This window comes from Triticum aestivum, chromosome 5B (genome assembly GCF_018294505.1).
Source record: "Triticum aestivum cultivar Chinese Spring chromosome 5B, IWGSC CS RefSeq v2.1, whole genome shotgun sequence".
Lineage (NCBI taxonomy): Eukaryota > Viridiplantae > Streptophyta > Magnoliopsida > Poales > Poaceae > Triticum > Triticum aestivum.
In genome coordinates this window covers 331,096,092-331,108,076 of record NC_057807.1, presented here as the reverse complement: position 1 = coordinate 331,108,076, position 11,985 = coordinate 331,096,092, and positions in this window count along the sequence as shown.

The window sequence follows — 11,985 nt, the reverse complement described above, 5'->3', positions numbered from 1 at the left end:
CATGCCGGCTTTCAAAACTGCCCCGGGTAACATATTTTCGCTTACCTTATGTTCTTTCTCTTACTCATGCTTTTGTACTCATCCTTCTATGTTTGTCTATAGCATGCAAGCGAAACCCAGTAAGAAGGCAAGAAAGAGTAAGCCGTCTCGAGACCTGGTCGGGACTGAACCGGAGCTTGGCGCGACTGCTCCTGATAGTTCTACCCACCAGCCGCCACCTGAACCGACCCATGACATTCCAGCACCAACCTTTGATCCACCCACCAAAGACACTCTCAACAGTTCTGATAACCCAGAGGTTCCTAGCCCGGTCAAGACAACTGACCCGGACGTTGAGATTCTGAAGACTCACTTTATTGAGCCGGGGCGACCCACTGTCCTTGCCAAGTGCTCTGCTAAGGAGGAACTTCTGGAATGCCAAAAAGCCAAGCTAGATATTGCTGATTATACCCATTTAAGTATTGGAGATATAGTCTCTGGCTATCTCAACCAAGTACATAGCAGCCGTGACCTGGAAATTGGCATGGTGAAGCAAATACAGCAAAAATCTGAGGTATGACTTATGCCTCTTTTCTGAATCATACTTACTGTATCATCCCCCAAGTCTATTGCTTATGAATAAATATGTTGTAGACTTTAGAAAATTGCTTAACACTGATTTATCCCGCTTTTGAAAAAAATTCTAACCCGGTTATTACATGATACGTTAAATTTGCAATACGCATTAGCCCCCAAGTGTCAAGTATCTTTGCTTGCAAAGTGCTTGAGACTTAATTTCCATGAGCCGGCAAAATAAAAAATTCTTCAGCACACATTAGCCCCCAAGTGTCAAGTATCTTTGCTTGGAAAGTGCTTGGGACTTAATATTATTTTACCATGATTCTAATCATAACCCGGTCTTAATGCAGGCCACCATAAGTCAAATTGAGTCGGAGATGGCTGACCTGAAGAGCCGCCTGGCCGCCCAAGAACTTGAAATTCAAAAGGCCAACTCTAAGTTTGAATTCAGTATCTCTGAACAAGAAAAACTGAACAGAATTTTGAGTCAGAGAAGAAAATCTGGGCTAATGAAAAGGCTTCCCTAGTAACCCGGGCTGAGACAGCAGAGGCATTACTTGGAGAAGCAACGTCGGAGCTGCCGGTTTAAAACACCAGATATCCCAAATGGTCTCGGCAATCTTTGGTAATTTACCCACATAAACTTTAAACCTTGCAAACCTCCTTTCAATGATTACTTCAAACCTCAGCTCCGGCTCACCTTATGTTTTAATAATGCAGGCCCTAGGAGCACAAACCTCAAGCAGAACACGTTGATCAAGCTGAAGGCAGTCTATACTCTTGTAGAATAGCTCTATACCGGGTCACAACGTGCTTTGGCCGTTGTATCTTTATCAAATGACGTTCCTCACCTTCTGCAAGACATGCTGAAACAGCTTGCTTCACTACCTCAACGGGTCCAAGAGCTAAGGCAGGCGTCCGCAAGAGCCGGGGCTATATCCGCGTTAAGCCGGGCGAAAGCATGGCTTCCAGAACTTGACCCGGCCGACCTCGCTCTTGGATATCCAAGTTTGAAGGAAGATGGAACTGAATTTGACGACCATGATTTCACCGCCTGTGTCAAAGACATACGCCCCGTGGCTACTCTTATCGGGAACAATACTGATCTCACCAAATGTCAGCCGGGCTATGACAGCGAGAACCAAAGAATTCCAACCCCTTCTTATGATGAAGTCAGCCTGATCCCTCTAATTCGTAAGCATACCTTTGCCCCTGAAGTGGACCCAGCCGGGTTAATTGATGATGATGCCGAGTTTGAAGCTTTGAGCGACATTGACTGGGCCTCATCAACTTTCCAGGACAAAACAGCCGACGGAGATGCAAAGAAGGATAACTCGGAGCCTTCAAGCCCCCCAAAGGAGTGAGCTGCCAGGCGTCTCATGACTTTGCAAAACAATGCTTCATTATTCAGACTCATGGAGTCTTGTAATAGAGTAGAAAAAACCTCTTAATTTTGTCATGCCTTCGCGCATGTTTATGGCGCTTAATACTGTCGTAAGCCGCCATCGCTATATACTTCTAGCTTATATTGATCTTTTATTTCCTTGACATGAAATTTGCCTATCTTATCCTGCATATAAAATAAGCAAGAATTCCTTTGGCGATTTATCGCATCAGGGGTCACATAAAATTTGATAACCCAGAATACGAACCAAAACATCATATAAAGGCCGGGTTAGGATTATATTTGTTAAAACATAATCATAATGGTATACCTGCGATCTCTTTGATGATATCTCCTACTTATGCGAGTAAGTCCGACTTCTAAAGGTTGGAACATATAATACTCACCTGGCACTTAGGGTGATTTATACTAAGCCGGAAGAGCAAAACAACCATCTCACAGTGTTGTTAAGAAGGTCTCGAGATAATCAAATAACTATGCTTATCAAATACGATAGATAATATAAAGGCCTCTGATTCGAATACGATCAGTAAACCGTTCCAAAGGGGTTAAGCTAAGATTCGAATTCGATCATATAGCCCCCAGTGGCTTTGGCGATGCCAATCAAGTGGGTATCGACAACTATGTTCTCTTTGGTTCGAATACGACCTACATTTGAACAGGAAGCCCCCAAGTGACCATAAAAGTTGTTTAATGATGTTGATTCGAATACGATCCACGTCAGACCCAAAGGGGTTAAGCTATGATTCAAATATGATCAAGAAGCCCCCAAGTGGGTTTGGTAGTATGCCAATCAAGTGGGTATCGACAACTATGTTCTCTTTGGTTCGAATACGACCTATGTTTGAATAGGAAGCCCCCAAGTGACCATGGCTAGATTCAGATATGATCATAAGCCAGACCAAAGGTAAAGCCAGATTCAGATATAATCCGCTCCCTGTTGATTGCTTCCACCATCTGATAAAAAAGGCATATAAACTTTTAAGGGTGAAAAAAGGACAGAGGTCCTGCTTTATTGCTTTATATAATATGTACATCGTCAGAATATATACATCTTTAGAGCCGGTGGCTTAAGTATAGTAAGGCCGAAGATGGGCTATATTCCACGACCGGCGGGTTTCCTCCTCCGACTTACGTGAGTCCTTATGCTCTCGAATGTCAATGAGGTAGTATGACCCGTTGTTCAGATTCTTGCTGACCACAAAGGGTCCTTCCCAAGGAGGGGATAGCTTGTGCATATCAGACTGATCTTGGATGAGCCGGAGCACGAAGTCACCTTCCTGAAAGGTTCTGCTTCTGAACTGGCGGCTGTGATAGCGACGAAGGTCTTGCTGGTAAATTGCTGAGTGGGCTATTGCCAAGTCTCGCTCCTCATCCAACAAGTCAAGTGCCTCCTGACGAGCTTTTTCATTATCAACTTCAACATAAGCCGCCACACGGGGAGAATCGTGTCGGATGTCACTTGGCAGGACTGCCTCTACTCCATAGACCATGAAGAAAGGTGTATAACATGTGGATCTATTAGGCGTAGCATTGATGCTCCACAGGACAGAAGGTAACTCCTCCACCCAACAACCCGGAGTCCGCTGTAAGGGGACCAAGAGCCATGGTTTGATACCCCTCAGGATCTCTTGATTAGCTCTTTCTACTTGACCATTGGATTGAGGATGAGCAACAGCCGAAACGTCAAGCTGGATATGTTCTCATTGACAGAACTCTTCCATGGCACCCTTGGAGAGATTAGTGCCATTATCAGTTATGATGCCGTGTGGAAAACCAAAACGGAAGATCACCTTTTTGATGAACTGAACTGCTGTGGCTGCATCACACTGACTGGCCGGCTCTGCCTCAACCCACTTTGTGAATTTATCCACTGCCACCAGGAGGTGTGTCTTTTTATCCTTAGACCTTTTGAAAGGTCCCACCATGTCAAGCCCCCAGACTGCAAACGGCCAAGTAATTGGAATCATCCTCAACTCTTGAGCTGGCACATGAGCTCATCATGAGAATTTTTGACATCCGTCACATTTGCTGACCATATCCTCTGCATCAGCATGGGCCGTTAGCCAATAAAAACCATGAAGGAAAGCCTTGGCCACAAGAGATTTTGAGCCGGCATGATGACCACAATCTCCTTCATGGATCTCTCGAAGTATCTCTTGACCCTCCGTAGGCGACACACAACGCTGGAATGCCCCTGTGACACTGAGATGATGTAACTCGCCATTAACAATGGTCATGGATTTGGACCGCCTGACGATTTGTCTTGCCAAAGTCTCATCCTGAGGCAACTCTCCCCGGGTCATATAAGCCAAGTATGGCAATGTCCAATCCGGGATGACGTGAAGCGCGACCACCAACTGTGCCTCCGGGTCCGGCACTGCCAGTTCTTCCTCTGTAGGTATCTTGACAGAAGGGTTATGCAAAACTTCGAGAAAGGTGTTAGGCGGCACCGGCTTACGTTGAGATCCCAACCCGCTTAACGCATCAACCGCCTCATTCTTCCTTCGATCAACGTGCTCCACTTGATATCCCTTGAAGTGCCCAGCCACAGCATCTACTTCACGACGGTAAGCCGCCATAAGGGGATCCTTAGAGTCCCACTTGCCTGACACCTGTTGAGCCACGAGATCTGAGTTGCCCAAGCATCTTACCTGGCTCAAATTCATCTCTTTGGCCATCCGGAGACCATGGAGCAAGGCCTCGTACTCAGCGGCATTGTTAGTACAGGGGAACATAAGCCGGAGCACATAACGAAATTTGTCACCTCGAGGAGAGGTTAAAATAACTCCAGCCCCCGAGCCTTCTAACCGCCTGGACCCATCGAAGTGAATAGTCCAATATGTATTATCTGGCTTCTCCTCAGGTGCCTGCAACTCTGTCCAATCATTGATAAAGTCCACCAAGGCTTGAGACTTAATGGCAGTACGTGGCATATACTTCAAACCATAAGGCGCAAGTTCAATAGCCCACTTGGCGATTCGTCCTGTAGCCTCCCTGTTCTGAATGATGTCTCCCAACGGGGTGGAACTTACCACCGTTATAGGATGACTTTGGAAGTACTGCTTCAGCTTCCGGTTTGCCATGAACACGCCATAAACAAGTTTCTGCCAATGTGGATATCTCTTTTTAGACTCAATGAGCACCTCGCTAATGTAGTAAACCGGCCGTTAAACTAGATGCTCTTTGCCTGCCTCCTTACGCTCCACCACGATGGCAACACTGACGGCTCGTGAGTTAGCAGCCACATATAACAGCAGTGGCTCTCTATCAATGGGAGCCGCATGGACCAGTGGCTGAGACAACTGTCTCTTTAAATCTTCAAAGGCAGTGTTAGCAGCATCACTCCAGACAAAGGTGTCTTTTTTCTTCATCATTTGATACAGCATCAGGGCCTTCTCACCTAACCGGCTTAAATCAGCAACACGCCCCACTAGTCGCTGAACATCATTGATGCACGCCGGTTTAGCCAGAGAGGTACTTGCCTTGATCTTCTCCGGATTAGCTTCAATGCCTCTGTTTGAAACCAAGAAACCCAAGAGCTTGCCTGCAGGTATACCAAATACACACTTTTCCGGGTTAAGCATCATTTTATAAACCTGGAGATTATCAAAGGTCTCCTTGAGGTCAGATATCAAGGTTTCTTTCTCCCTGGACTTCACCACGATATCATCCACATAAGCATGAACATTGCGCCTAATCTGATCATGGAGACAGTTCTACACACATCGCTGATAAGTCGCCTGCGCACTCTTGAGCCCAAATGGCATAGATACATAATAGAAGGCTCCAAACGGAGTGATAAAAGATGTCTTCCCCTGGTCCTTAACTGCCATCTTGCTCTGATGATAACCAGAGTAAGCATCCAAAAAGCTTAAACGCTGACAACCCGCCGTAGCATCAATGATCAGATCAATACGGGAAGAGCAAAGGGATCAGCCGGACAAGCTTTATTTAAATCTGTGTAATCCACACACATCTGCCAGGTGCCGTTCTTCTTGAGCACGAGCACCGGGTTAGCCAACCACTCCGGGTGAAAAACTTCAACAATAAACCCGGCGGCCAAGAGCCGGGCGACTTCCTCTCCAATAGCTTGCCGCCTCTCTTTATTGAATCGTCGAAGAAACTGCCTGACTGGCTTATACTTTGGATCAATATTAAGAGTGTGCTCAGCGAGTTCTCTCGGTACACCTGGCATGTCAGAAGGTTTCCATGCAAAGATGTCCCGGTTCTCACGGATGAACTCGATGAGCGCGCTTTCCTATTTCGGATCCAAATTGGCACTGATGCTGAACTGTTTAGACGAATCACCCGGGTTGAAATCCACAGGTTTGGTTTCAGCAGCCAATTTAAACTTCATCGCCGGGTCATGCTCGGTGGTTGGCTTTTTCAGAGAGGTCATATCTGCAGGGTCAACATTGTTTTGATAAAACTTCAGTTCCTCCACTGCGCAGACAGACTCAGCATAAGCCGCGTCGCCCTCCTCACATTCCAGAGCTACCTTCTGACTTCCATGTACGGTGATGGTACCTTTGTGACCCGACATTTTAAGCTGTAAGTAAACATAGCACGGCCATGCCATGAACTTGGCATAAGCCGACCGTCCAAACAGAGCATGATATGGACTTCTGATTTTGACCACTTCAAAGGTTAATTTTTCAGCTCTGGAGTCATACTCGTCTCCAAAGGCCACTTCCAGTTCTATTCTACCAACTAGGTACGCTGACTTGCCAGGGACCACTCCATGAAAAACGATGTTGGACGTCTTCAAATTCTTATCAGTTAACCCCATGCGTTGGAAGGTCTCATAATAGAGGATATTGATGTTGCTACCTCCATCCATGAGTACCTTAGTAAATTTATAGCCACCAACCTGAGGTGCTACTACCAAGGCTAACTAACCCAGATTATCAACCCGGATGGGGTGATCTTCCCTGCTCCACACAATGGGCTGTTCCGTCCATCTCAAATAACGAGGAACCGCCGGCTCAATAGAATTTACAGCCCTCTTATGAACCTTCTGGTCACGTTTGCACAAGCTAGTGGTAAACACATGATACTGCCCACCATTCAGCTACTTCGGATGGCTTTGATAACCCGATTGCTGGTGATGTTGTTCCCCTTGACCAGATTGCTGTTGATTATGACCGCCCTGATGTCCCTGAAAGCCGGAACTTGAACCGCCACCCGGGCCATGAAAACCGACAGCTCCTGAGCCGCCGCCCGACCCATGATTGCCACCAAATGTGTTAGAATTCTTGAAAGCCTTCATGATCGCACAATCCTTCCATAAGTGGGTGGCGGGTCGTTCCCGGGTGCCGTGTTTCGGGCATGACTCATTGAGTAACTGCTCAAGAGATGGGCCTGACCCGCCATATCGGGGCGGCTTGCCCTTACGCCTCTGTGCATTGGCATTGGCCACAAACTCCGGGTTACCCTCGGCCTTACGCTTGTTGCCGCTTTGATTCATCGAGTTATGCTGCTGTCCTTTTCCCTTGCCGTTCTTCTTTCCCTCCCCTGTCTTGTCCTTATCAGACGTGGGGTCCTTGGTACTATCAGAATCGGCATATTTAACTAAAGCGGCCATCAGCATACCCATATCGTTGCAATCACGCTTAAGACGCCCCAACTTCTATCTCAGCGGCTCAAAGCGACAATTCTTTTCCAACATAAGGACTGTGGAGCCAGCATCCAACTTGTCAGATGAATGTATTATCTCTTTAACCCGGCGCACCCAGTGAGTCATGGACTCACCCTCCTCCTGCTTACAATTCGTCAAATCCACAATCGACATGGATTGCTTGCAAGTGTCCTTGAAGTTCTGGATGAAGCGGTCTTTTAGCTCTGCCCACGAATCAATGGAATTGGGGGGCAGGCCCTTTAACCAGGACTGGGCCATTCCATCTAACATCATTGTAAAATACTTAGCCATTGCTGCATCACTGACCTCCAACAGCTCCATGGCCATCTCATAGCTCTCGATCCACGCTCCTGGCTATAAGTCGGCCATGTAATTCGGCACCTTTTGAGGCCCCTTGAAGTCCTTCGGAAGGCGTACATTACGTAGAGCCGGCACCAAACAAGGAACGCCGCCGGTTCTAGTGGCCACCCCTGTCTCAACGGAAGCCATTGGATACTCCGGGTAATCTTGATGAGTCGTCTGTTGAGCCGCCTACTGAGCCTCCCGCTCGTCCTCCTAACGTACCCGATCTTGCACCGGGTTATATCCACCAGGCGGATTCTGGCGCTGGGCATTGCTCGACAAAGCTTCTGACTCCATGTGCATGCTGTAACTCGGGCTCCGGTTTTGACGAGGTGGTGCTAACAAAGGCAGAGGAGTTGAGTGAATCTTGTCCCGATTATAAGAATAAGTCTCTTGCTGAGCCAGGGCTGTCTGGACAAGTTCCCTGATCCTCCGGGTCTCCACCACTGTTGGATCATCACCGTCTACTGGGAGAGCCGCCAGACGCGTTGATGCTGCGATTAAATTCTCCATGGGGTTGGAAAAGTGACCCGGCGGTACTGGCACATAACAAGGCGGCGCCATGTTTCCATGAGGAGTTACCATCTCCCGAGGCTGAGCCGGTCCTCCTATTCCGGCTGTCATAAACTGATTTGCATCTGGCGGGTTACTTGGGCCGGCTCCGGGTGTAGCAAACAGAACCCAAGGGTCGTAAGTCGGAGGCAAACGGGATTGAGTTTTCTGGTGCCTCCTTCTCATCACCTCATTAGATGCATTTAGGCTCATCGTAAGCTGGAAGGCCTCTGACTGGAGCCGCTGCGCCCATGCATCCAAAGCCGCCCGTTCCATGGCTAACCTGGTATCCTCATCCGCTAAGGTCTCCTTGGCCCTAGCTATTCCTTCACGCACCCGTGTCACCTCTGCATCATGCTCATCTTTATTCGCAGGAATAACCATGGCGGTTAACAGGGCCGTAAGCTTATCCATGAGATCTATCAGCACTTGAGCCGGCGGGAGCACAGGGCCTCCTGCCCCGGCTGCTCCTATCCCGGACGTAATTTCTGCAGCGGCTGTAGAATTTTGGCCGGGCTGAGTCCCAGCCATGAAGACTCCTGCCCAATTTGGCGACTCACAGGGGTCCGGAATACTGGAGCCATCGGAACAGCCCCCAAGCACGCCATCTTGCACTTGATACAGTGAATCTGTTGAGCCGGCGGATGAATCACCATCAAAGAGAACGGCCGTCTCAACACCACCTTCAGATCCTTCAGAAAGTTCTTCTGCATGGATGCAGCCCACAAAAACACGCTTCACGCCGGGTTGAACTCGGGCGGGTTTCGCACGCTGAGCCGTCTCGACGAGGTCGGTGCATTTGTTCGGCTCAGGGCCCGATTCACCAATCCGGCCAATGAAGACGTGGATTCCGCCGAAGGGGACCCAGTACCCGTACTCAATTGAGTCGGCGTCGGAGCCCCAGCCTTCGTCGTTGATGTAGATCTTGCCGCCATGACTCTTGGTCATCCGGCCTACTGCGTATCCCTTGAGCCCTTCGAAGTTGCCCTTCAAGAACTCAAATCCACCGTGCGCTGGCCCCATGGTGGGCGCCAACTATCGTGGAATTGTCACGTCAGATGTCCTAGTGAAAGGACTTAATCGCGGAGCCATCGCAACTAGGAAGCTTGAAGGGGTTAATCGGGACAAGAGACACGAGAGGTTTATACTAGTTCGGCCCCTTACGATGAAGGTAAGGCCTACGTCTAGTTGGCTTGGTATTGCTTGATGTTTCGATGACCAGGGAGCGAGATACACTATGCCCGGTTCTCGATGAGTTGTTTCTTACCCTTAGCCACCAGCGGGTCGCCCCCTTATATACACGGGTTGGCGTCCTCTGGCTTACAGAGTCCCGGCCGGCTTATAAACAGTATCCGGCTCGGTGACTAGTTTAATCTACCTTACAATACAAGTCATGCCATTGTGGCGGTTTACTACAACGGGCCTCCAGTCGTCGGTGGGCTTTAGGCCCTCCATTGAACCGCCATCTTCATACTGGGTCTTGGGCTTCTTTCTGGTGAGTCCTCCTTTGCCTAACCCGGCCCCTCCTGGGCGGCTTACACAAATAGTTAGATCCCCAACAGGGGACCTTCGCCCGGAGATGATGGAGAGTGAAACCCCACCCAACTCTCCGCCTCGTGAGGCGGGTGACATGGAGGTGTCGTCACGGAGGAGTCTGGATATACCGAAGCCGGAGGCTAGTACGTCAGCCGCCCTGAGCCCGGAGCGTTTGGCTCGCACAGGGGGCGATGAGAAGGGTCCGGTGCAGTTTAGTGTCCGGCCGGACGTACTGGCGGGCCGTCTGGAGCGAGCCGCGCTCTCGAAGGAGCACCGCTCTTTAATGAGCACGGTGCTCACGAAGATTTCATCCGCTACCAGCGGCTTGAATGAGGCATTTACAAGCCTGCTCAAAGGCTTTGAGGTATGTAGAGAAAAAATGCACAACTTTTTGGTTATGAAGCACGCGCTAGGTGTCCTCCCTATAGATAGTAGCCCCTGAGACTCTGGTTGCCCGCCATAGGCGGCAAACGGGGGATCATATACTAATGGCTGCGCCGTACATGTGCGCAGGTATACAAGGATCCGACAGCTGACCAGTCTGTTGAAGTTGCCGAGCCAAAGAGGCAAATCGGATCCATCGATGCCGATATCACGCTGGTGAATAAATGGCTTGAGGAGTCCCAGGGTATGTGCTTGGTTTCTATTATAATGTCTAGGAAAATGCCAAAGAGGCATAATATTAATGCAATGTGTTGGCACTACAGATGGTGCTGCTACCGTGGAGGCCCTAAGGGCGGAACTTGCTCAAGCCAAGGAACAAGCTCGGCCTAGCAATGCGGCTGCCCTAAAGGCGGCCGAAGAATTGAGAGCCAAACAGGCTGCTCACCGCTGAAGCGAGGAAAAGATGGCCGAAATGGCTAGGGAGTTAAAAAATGCCGCCGACCGGTACACACTCCTTGAAAAGGAGAATAAGGCTAGTTCGGCCGAGCTAGACAAGGCCCACAATGCCGCCAAGGAAATGCGAACCGAGATCCGGAGTATGCGGGAGGAGCTCCAACAGGCTGACAAAATCGTGGCTGGGGGCTCGTACTTACTACAGACGAAGTTCTTGGATCCGAAGTATGCTCCCCTGGCGGGTCGCATGAGTCCTGTGGACGCATATGTGGACTTGGTGAATAGTACAGCTGACACTGTCAAGTTCTTCGAGGGTCAAGGCAATGAAGAAGTGGAGAAGCTTTTCTGGTCGCAGTTTAATGCTCCCACTCGCCCGCTGCCACTGAATGAGAAGGTGGCTGCTATGGCGGAGCTCCACAGGCTGTCCGGACTTGCAATGCAGTCTGTAATAGACCAGCTTTGGCCGAAGGGGCCTAAGTCGGACAGCTACTTTGGTTTGGTGCAACAATTCCTTGGAGCCGTGTCCCGGATGACGCCCTGAGAAGGTCGGTGTGCATAGAAGGTGCACGGATGGTTCTAGCCCGCGTTAAAGCCTACTGGACGGATATGGAGGCCACTGTAATAGCGAGCCAGGATCCGGCGGGAGGCCAACATCCGGCCGAGCACTACTTGGCGCAAGTCATAGAAGGTGCCCGCCTGATAGAGGCGCATTGCTCGAAGAGTGTTTTATTCGAGTGATAAGTCGAATCATTGTAGAAAACAATGTTTAGTTTAATTATGAGGCTATGTTTATACTTTTTCCTAGAAGTATGATTGTCGTCCCTTTGCGGCTATTCTTATATGTATAAGTAGTCTGAAAGATAGCAGTCGTTGGCTTCAGTCCCCTCGCGGACAATGCGGGGGTGTTGGTGAAAAAATATGCATATCACACTTGATCCAACGTCTTGGTCCGTTAAGGAGGTGATCGCACGCCGAACTAAGCTACCGGACTATATAGTTGTAACACTTTCGCTTAGCCATGGGAGTCTAATGGTGGGGCTACTATGTAGCCCCTGGTACCTCCACGTGCATCCGAATACGGGCGCGTGTGTACATGGCCGGGAAACGGCCCTTC